Genomic DNA, 8,853 nt, shown 5'->3' on the forward strand with positions numbered 1-8,853 from the left:
GGGAGCAGGAAGCTGTGCCGTGTGGCTCTAGCTGAGTTTGGTCGTTTCTCTCTTTTCTAGGAGTGAAGCAAAGTGGAAAGCTGGGTATCGGCAGCGCAGCTCCTCTGGCAAGGTGAGCACGGAGCCGTGGTAGGGGCGAGCAGGAGCGTGGGGCCAGGGTTTCGTTCAAAGAGCTACGGTTCTTTTGCTTCTCGCCGTCTGAGGCGTCACCAGCGATGAGGGTTTGTGACCGCGCCCGCGGCACGGAACGCCGTGGAACTAAGCGGGAGGCGGGTGTCGCGGAAGGGGTCGGAGTCTACCCCACGGCACCGTGTGCCGGCAAGGCTTAGCGAGCGTGTGCTTTCTCGTGTTCCTGTAGATGTTGAAGAGGAACCCGGCGACGCAGGAAGATCCCCGTTAGCGCGCGTGGCGTTTTCCTCTGCCGAAGATGGGTTCGGTCCCTCGGCCCTCTGAAAGCTAAGTGGAGGCATGGGGGCTGGGGAGGGGCCGGGAGTCGCAGGGACGGGGGGTTTAGCTCCGCTAAGGGCAAGGGCCGTCCAGTAAGCAGGTGGGGCGGTGCGTGGTGTCAAAGGGAAGATGTGCCTCGTGCCTTTATACTGTGCGCTCGCTCTGCTCAGCGAGCGTGTGTTTTCTTGTGTTGCTGTAGATGCTGAGGAGGAACCCGGTGATGCTGGAATATCCCTGTCAGCGCACGTGGCGTTTTCTTCTGTTGAAGACGGATTCAGTTTCTTGGCCCTCTGAAAGCTAAGTGGAGGCTGGGGGCCTGGGAAGGGGCTGAAAACTGCAGGGAGGGGGGTTAAGTTCCGTTCGGGGCAAGGGTTCTCCGGGAACAGTCTCCCTTGGGCAGGTGAAGGGTCCAGGGAATTTCACAGCGCGATGCCACCGTGCGCCGGGCAGGGCAGCTCCAGCCAACGTCTGCGTTGTGGTGTAGTTCGGGAAGCCTGCCTTGCGCCTGTGTGACGATCCTGTGGTCTCGTTGCTTTCCAGGGGCAGGAAAGGCCTCTCGGGTGCCATCCTGACATCTGGAACGCCGGTGCCGATCAGGCGCTGGTTTTCTGGTGTCGGCAGCCGAAAGCGTGGCGGGTTCTTGTCTTTGGGCCATTTCTGGTCAGGGCTGATTGTGGCGTTGTCCTGGGCTGTGCCGGCAGCTCTAGCCATCCAGTCTCAGGGACTGGAACTTCAAGATGCTGGGAAGAAGTTCTTAGGTTTTTCATCAGCTTCTCGTTTGGTTGCGACGTCTCTGCTCGGTTGTGGCGCTGCCGCCGTCTCGTCAGGAGCCGTGACGTCGGGCTCCTTTTCCGTTTGAGGATGCAGGAGAGGCTCCTCTCCTCCCCGTAGATTATTGGGATCGATGCCCGTCTGGTCTCGGAGCGTCGTGTTCGTCGTGGAGCGTTTTTGGCGCTGTGGCCGTCGCGTGGTCTATAAGGTTCTGCGGAGCGTCTGTCGGCCCGGGTGCGCGATTGGCTCGGAGCTGCTCTGCCCGGACGCGTAGAGGCAGGGGAGGGTGGACGGAGCTCTGGCGGTCCCCGGTTAACCTGCTGACGCGTTGAATTGCGTGGGCAGAGGCGGCGCGGTCATCTGGGATGGAGTAGCCGTGGGCAGGGGAGCGGAGGGTCCCCGCGCAGGCGTTTGAGAGCCTCCACGAGAGCTTGGGACGTTCTTGCGCCACAGAAAGCAGACCTGTGGGCTGGTCAGGCTGTCGATGGGCTGCTGGGTGACTTGCAGAATCACCTGATTTCAGGAGCAGAGGGACAACTTGGCCCGGAAGAGCGCCGGAGGAGGCGAGCTGTGCGCCGTAAGCAGGTGGGTCGGTGGGTGGTGCCAGAGGGGAGCTGTGCCGTGTGGCTCTAGCTAAGCTCGGTCGTTTCTCTGTTTCCTAGGTGCGAAGCGAAGAGGAAAGCGGGCTGTCGGCAGCGCAGCTCCTCGGGCCAGGTGAGCACGGAGTGCTGGGCCGAAGCGGCAGCTCGTTTCAGGTCCCGTGTTGCTGGCGCGGGTCCGAGCGTCCTTTGGTGGTGTTTTACAGGCGGCAGCTGAGCGTCTCGGCGGTCTGCGGCGTGGCAGTCAAAAGCAAGGGCGGCCGGGTGGGCGAGCGGCCCAGGTAAGGGAGGGCGAGCTGGGACCGTCTGCGGGCAGGCTGTGTTTTCGGGCGGCGTCCGAGCGCGTGCCTCTGGTTTTGCGGGTGCCGCAGACGAGCCGGCAGGGGCGAAGCCGCACGCCGGCCGGCAGCCGAGAAGGTGAGGCGGCGGTGGGCGTTGAGGAGCCCGGTATTGCCCGGTCTCTCACTTCATCTTTTCCTTCTCGCTTTGCAGGCGCTTTGTGGGCCCTCTGGACCGGGAGGAGCATTTGCGGTGAGCCGGGCTAGGGGCGAGGAGGAGCGTGGGGCCGGGGACTCGTTCCCGGCGCCACGGTTTTTTTTTGCTTCTCGCCGTCGTAGGCGTCACCAGCGCTGAGGGTTTGTGACCGCGCCAGCGGCAGGACACGCCGACCGGACCGCCCTGGAGCTCAGCAGGAGGTGGGTGTCGCGGACGGGGTCGGCGTTTGCCCTGCGGCGCCGTGTGCCGGCGTGGCTTAGCGAGCGCGTGCTTTCTCGTGCTCCTGCAGGCGCTGAAGAGGAACCCGGCGACGCGGGAAGACGGCCGTTGGCGCACGTGGCGTTTTCCTCTGCCGAAGATGGGTTCGGTCCCTCGGCCCTCTGAAAGCTAAGTGGAGGCGCGAGGGCTGGGAAGGGGCCGGGAATGGCAGGGCCGGGGGGTTTAGCTCTGCTAAGGGCAAGGGCCGTCCAGGAACCGCGCCCTTGGCGCGGGTCAAGGGCCCGGGGACCATTACCGTGCGATGCCAGCGTGTGCCGGGCAGGGCAGCTCCAGCCAGCGTCTGCGTTGTGGTGTAGTTCGGGAAGCCTGCCTTGCGCCCGTCAGCCGATCCTGGGGTCTCGTTGCGTTCGAGGGGCACGGAAGGCCTCTCGGGTGCCACCCCGGGATGTGGAACACCGGTGCCGATTGGGCGCCGGTTTTCTGGTGTCGGCAGCCAAAAGCGTGGCGGGTTCTTGCCTTTCGGCCGCTTCTGTTCAGGGGTGTTTGCGGCGTTGTCCTGGGCTGTGCCGGCAGCCGTGCTCTCTACCCGTCCAGTCTACGGGACTGGCACTTCTTCCCAGCATCTTGAAGGTTTTAGGTCTCGTAGCAGCTTCTCATGTTTCCGCCGTCTCTGTGTGTTTGCGCCAGTGCCGCCGTCTCTGTGTGTGTTTTGCGCCAGTGCCGCCGTCTCTGTGTGTTTGCGCCAGTGCCGCCGTCTCTGCGTGTGTTTTGCGCCAGTGCCGCCGTCTCTGCGTGTGTTTTGCGCCAGTGCCGCCGTCTCTGCGTGTGTTTTGCGCCAGTGCTGCCGTCTCTGCGTGTGTTTTGCGCCAGTGCCGCCGTCTCTGCGTGTGTTTTGCGCCAGTGCCGCCGTCTCTGCGTGTGTTTTGCGCCAGTGCCGCCGTCTCTGCGTGTGTTTTGCGCCAGCGCCGCCGTCTCTGCGTGTGTTTTGCGCCAGCGCCGCCGTCTCTGCGTGTGTTTTGCGCCAGCGCCGCCGTCTCTGCGTGTGTTTTGCGCCAGCGCCGCCGTCTCTGCGTGTGTTTTGCGCCAGCGCCGCCGTCTCTGCGTGTGTTTTGCGCCAGCGCCGCCGTCTCTGCGTGTGTTTTGCGCCAGCGCCGCCGTCTCTGCGTGTGTTTTGCGCCAGCGCCGCCGTCTCTGCGTGTGTTTTGCGCCAGCGCCGCCGTCTCTGCGTGTGTTTTGCGCCAGCGCCGCCGTCTCTGCGTGTGTTTTGCGCCAGCGCCGCCGTCTCTGCGTGTGTTTTGCGCCAGCGCCGCCGCCTCTGCGTGTGTTTTGCGCCAGCGCCGCCGCCTCTGCGTGTGTTTTGCGCCAGCGCCGCCGCCTCTGCGTGTGTTTTGCGCCAGCGCCGCCGTCTCATAAGGGGCCGTGACGTTCGGCTCTCATTTTTCTGGGGTTGCAGTAGAGGCTCCTCGCCTCACCACTGCCTCCCCGCAGGTTATTTTTATCGTTGCCGTCTCTGGTTCGGAGTCATTTTTGTTGCGGAGCATTTTTGGTGTTATTGCTGTCGGGTCGTCTATAATGTTGCGTGGAGCATCTGTCTAAGCACGTGCGCGTTTGGCTCGGAGCTGCTCTGCCCGGAGGTGTAGAGTCAGGAGCGGGCGGACTGAGTTTAGGAGTCCACGATTGATCTGTGGACACGTTATCCTGCGTAGGCAGAGGTTGTGCGGTCATCTGGGACGGAGTAGCCGTGGGCAGGGGGGCAGACAGTCCGTTCCCCAGTGGTCTTTGGGACTCAATCAGACCTTGTTGTGGGATTCCTGAATAGAAAGCAGACCTGTGGAACGGTCAAGCTGTTGATGAGCTCCTGGGTAACTTGTTGAATACCTTGATTTCAGATGCAGAGGGACAACTCGGCACGAACGAGCGACGGAGGAGGCGAGCCGAGCGCCGTAAGCAAGCGGGTCTGTGCGTGGTGGGAGCAGGAAGCTGTGCCGTGTGGCTCTAGCTGAGTTTGGTCGTTTCTCTCTTTTCTAGGCGTGAAGCAAAGTGGAACGCTGGGTATCGGCAGCACAGCTCCTCTGGCAAGGTGAGCACGGAGCCGTGGTAGGGGCGAGCAGGAGCGTGGGGCCAGCGATTCGTTCAAAGAGCTACAGTTCTTTTGCTTCTCGCCGTCTGAGGCGTCACCAGCGATGAGGGTTTGTGACCGCGCCCGCGGCACGGAACGCCGTGGAACTAAGCGGGAGGCGGGTGTCGCGGAAGGGGTCGGAGTCTACCCCATGGCACCGTGTGCAGGCAAGGCTTAGCGAGCGTGTGCTTTCTCGTGTTCCTGTAGATGTTGAAGAGGAACCCGGCGACGCAGGAAGATCCCCGTTAGCGCGCGTGGCGTTTTCCTCTGCCGAAGATGGGTTCGGTCCCTCGGCCCTCTGAAAGCTAAGTGGAGGCACGGGGGCTGGGGAGGGGCCGGGAGTCGCAGGGACGGGGGGTTTAGCTCCGCTAAGGGCAAGGGCCGTCCAGTAAGCAGGTGGGGCGGTGCGTGGTGTCAAAGGGAAGATGTGCCTCGTGCCTTTATACTGTGCGCTCGCTCTGCTTAGCGAGCGTGTGTTTTCTTGTGTTGCTGTAGATGTTGAGGAGGAACCCGGTGATGCTGGAATATCCCTGTCAGCGCACGTGGCGTTTTCTTCTGTTGAAGACGGATTCAGTTTCTTGGTCCTCTGAAAGCTAAGTGGAGGCTGGGGGCCTGGGAAGGGGCTGAAAACTGCGGGGAGGGGGGTTAAGTTCCGTTCGGGGCAAGGGTTATCCGGAACAGTCTCCCTTGGGCAGGTGAAGGGTCCAGGGAATTTCACAGCGCGATGCCAGCGTGCGCTGGGCAGGGCAGCTCCAGCCAACGTCTGCGTCGCTGTGTAGTTCGGGAAGCCTGCCTTGCGCCTGTGTGACGATCCTGGGGTCTCGTTGCTTTCCAGGGGCAGGAAAGGCCTCTCGGGTGCCATCCTGACATCTGGAACGCCGGTGCCGATCGGCGTAGCGCCGATCGGGCGCTGGTTTTCTGGTGTCGGCAGCCGAAAGCGTGGCGGGTTCTTGCCTTTGGGCCATTTCTGGTCAGGGCTGATTGTGGCGTTGTCCTGGGCTGTGCCGGCAGCCGTGCTCTCTAGCCATCCAGTCTCAGGGACTGGAACTTCAAGATGCTGGGAAGAAGTTCTTAGGTTTTTCATCAGCTTCTCGTTTGGTTGCGACGTCTCTGCTCGGTTGTGGCGCTGCCGCCGTCTCGTCAGGAGCCGTGACGTCGGGCTCCTTTTCCGTTTGAGGATGCAGGAGAGGCTCCTCTCCTCCCCGTAGATTATTGGGATCGATGCCCTTCTGGTCTCGGAGCGTCGTGTTCGTCGTGGAGCGTTTTTGGCGCTGTGGCAGTGGCGTGGTCTATAAGGTTCTGCGGAGCGTCTGTCGGCCCGGGTGCGCGTTTGGCTCGGAGCTGCTCTGCCCGGACGCGTAGAGGCAGGGGAGGGTGGACGGAGCTCTGGCGGTCCCCGGTTAACCTGCTGACGCGTTGAATTGCGTGGGCAGAGGCGGTGCGGTCATCTGGGATGGAGTAGCCGTGGGCAGGGGAGCGGAGGGTCCCCGCGCAGGCGTTTGAGAGCCTCCACGAGAGCTTGGGACGTTCTTGCGCCACAGAAAGCAGACCTGTGGGCTGGTCAGGCTGTCGATGGGCTGCTGGGTGACTCGCTGAATCACCTGATTTCAGGAGCAGAGGGACAACTTGGCCCGGAAGAGCGACAGAGGAGGCGAGCTGTGCGCCGTAAGCAGGTGGGTCGGTGGGTGGTGCCAGAGGGGAGCTGTGCCGTGTGGCTCTAGCTAAGCTCGGTCGTTTCTCTGTTTCCTAGGTGCGAAGCGAAGAGGAAAGCGGGCTGTCGGCAGCTCAGCTCCTCGGGCCAGGTGAGCACGGAGTGCTGGGCCGAAGCGGCAGCTCGTTTCAGGTCCCGTGTTGCTGGCGCGGGTCCGAGCGTCCTTTGGTGGTGTTTTACAGGCGGCAGCTGAGCGTCTCGGCGGTCCGCGGCGTGGCAGTCAAAAGCAAGGGCGGCCGGGTGGGCGAGCGGCCCAGGTAAGGGAGGGCGAGCTGGGACCGTCTGCGGGCAGGCTGTGTTTTCGGGCGGCGTCCGAGCGCGTGCCTCTGGTTTTGCGGGTGCCGCAGACGGGCCGGCAGGGGCGAAGCCGCACGCCGGCCGGCAGCCGAGAAGGTGAGGCGGCGGTGGGCGTTGAGGAGCCCGGTATTGCCCGGTCTCTCGCTTCATCTTTTCCTTCTCGCTTTGCAGGCGCTTTGTGGGCCCTCTGGACCGGGAGGAGCATTTGCGGTGAGCCGGGCTAGGGGCGACGAGGAGCGTGGGGCCGGGGACTCGTTCCAGGCGCTACAGTTCTTTTGCTTCTTGCCGTCGTAGGCGTCACCAGCGCTGAGGGTTTGTGACCGCGCCAGCGGCAGGACACGCCGACCGGACCGCCCTGGAGCTCAGCAGGAGGTGGGTGTCGCGGACGGACTCGGCGTTTGCCCCGCGGCGCCGTGTGCCGGCGTGGCTTAGCGAGCGCGTGCTTTCTCGTGCTCCTGCAGGCGCTGAAGAGGAACCCGGCGACGCGGGAAGACGGCCGTTGGCGCACGTGGCGTTTTCCTCTGCCGAAGATGGGTTCGGTCCCTCGGCCCTCTGAAAGCTAAGTGGAGGCGCGAGGGCTGGGAAGGGGCCGGGAATGGCAGGGCCGGGGGGTTTAGCTCTGCTAAGGGCAAGGGCCGTCCAGGAACCGCGCCCTTGGCGCGGGTCAAGGGCCCGGGGACCTTTACCGTGCGATGCCAGCGTGTGCCGGGCAGGGCAGCTCCAGCCTGCGTCTGCGTTGTGGTGTAGTTCGGGAAGCCTGCCTTGCGCCCGTCACCCGATCCTGGGGTCTCGTTGCGTTCGAGGGGCACGGAAGGCCTCTCGGGTGCCACCCCGGGATCTGGAACGCCGGTGCCGATTGGACGCCGGTTTTCTGGTGTCGGCAGCCGAAAGCGTGGCGGGTTCTTGCCTTTCGGCCGCTTCTGGTCAGGGGTGTTTGCGGCGTTGTCCTGGGCTGTGCCGGCAGCCGTGCTCTCTACCCATCCAGTCTAAGGGACTGGCACTTCTTCCCAACATCTTGAAGGTTTTAGGTCTTGTAGTACCTTCTCGTATTTGCGCCGTCTCTGCGTGTTTGCGCCAGTGCTGCCGTCTCATAAGGGGCCGTGACGTTCGGCTCTCGTTTTTCTGGGGTTGCAGTAGAGGCTCCTCGCCTCACCACTGCCTCCCCGCAGGTTATTTTTATCTTTGCCGTCTCTGGTTCGGAGTCATTTTTGTTGAGGAGCATTTTTGGTGTTATTGCTGTCGGGTCGTCTATAATGTTGCGTGGAGCATCTGTCTAAGCACGTGCGCGTTTGGCTCGGAGCTGCTCTGCCCGGAGGTGTAGAGTCAGGAGCGGGCGGACTGAGTTTAGGAGTCCACGATTGATCTGTGGACACGTTATCCTGCGTAGGCAGAGGTTGTGCGGTCATCTGGGACGGAGTAGCCGTGGGCAGGGGAGCAGACAGTCCGTTCCCGAGTGGTTTTTAGGACTCAATTAGACCTTCTTGTGGGATTCCTGAATAGAAAGCAGACCTGTGGAACGGTCAAGCTGTTGATGAGCTCCTGGGTAACTTGTTGAATACCTTGGTTTCAGATGCAGAGGGACAACTCGGCACGAACGAGCGACGGAGGAGGCGAGCCGAGCGCCGTAAGCAAGCGGGTCGGTGCGTGGTGGGAGCAGGAAGCTGTGCCGTGTGGCTCTAGCTGAGTTTGGTCGTTTCTCTCTTTTCTAGGCGTGAAGCAAAGTGGAAAGCTGGGTATCGGCAGCGCAGCTCCTCTGGCAAGGTGAGCACGGAGCCGTGGTAGGGGCGAGCAGGAGCGTGGGGCCAGGGATTCGTTCAAAGAGCTACAGTTCTTTTGCTTCTCGCCGTCTGAGGCGTCACCAGCGCTGAGGGTTTGTGACCGCGCCCGCGGCACGGAACGCCGTGGAACTAAGCGGGAGGCGGGTGTCGCGGAAGGGGTCGGAGTCTACCCCACGGCACCGTGTGCCGGCAAGGCTTAGCGAGCGTGTGCTTTCTCGTGTTCCTGTAGACGTTGAAGAGGAACCCGGCGACGCAGGAAGATCCCCGTTAGTGCGCGTGGCGTTTTCCTCTGCCGAAGATGGGTTCGGTCCCTCGGCCCTCTGAAAGCTAAGTGGAGGCATGGGGGCTGGGAAGGGGCCGGGAATCGCAGGGACGGGGGGTTTAGCTCCGCTAAGGGCAAGGGCCGTCCAGTAAGCA

The 8,853-nt window shown here is 63.0% G+C and overlaps 2 long non-coding RNA genes across 2 annotated transcripts; both read left to right on the forward strand.

Moving 5' to 3' along the window:
• Window positions 1-1,084: 1,084 nt before the first annotated feature.
• Window positions 1,085-2,445, forward strand: LOC135578074 (uncharacterized). The gene is made up of 3 exons (XR_010469442.1): window positions 1,085-1,803; window positions 1,881-1,932; window positions 2,024-2,445. It is a non-coding gene; the product is annotated as an uncharacterized LOC135578074 (long non-coding RNA).
• A 3,635-nt stretch (window positions 2,446-6,080) lies between these two features.
• Window positions 6,081-7,662, forward strand: LOC135578073 (uncharacterized). Its single transcript, XR_010469441.1, has 5 exons — window positions 6,081-6,323; window positions 6,401-6,452; window positions 6,544-6,868; window positions 6,953-7,030; window positions 7,120-7,662. It is a non-coding gene; the product is annotated as an uncharacterized LOC135578073 (long non-coding RNA).
• The last annotated feature ends 1,191 nt before the right edge of the window (window positions 7,663-8,853 follow it).

This window comes from Columba livia, unplaced genomic scaffold (assembly GCF_036013475.1).
Source record: "Columba livia isolate bColLiv1 breed racing homer unplaced genomic scaffold, bColLiv1.pat.W.v2 Scaffold_306, whole genome shotgun sequence".
In the NCBI taxonomy this organism is placed as follows: Eukaryota; Metazoa; Chordata; class Aves; order Columbiformes; family Columbidae; genus Columba; species Columba livia.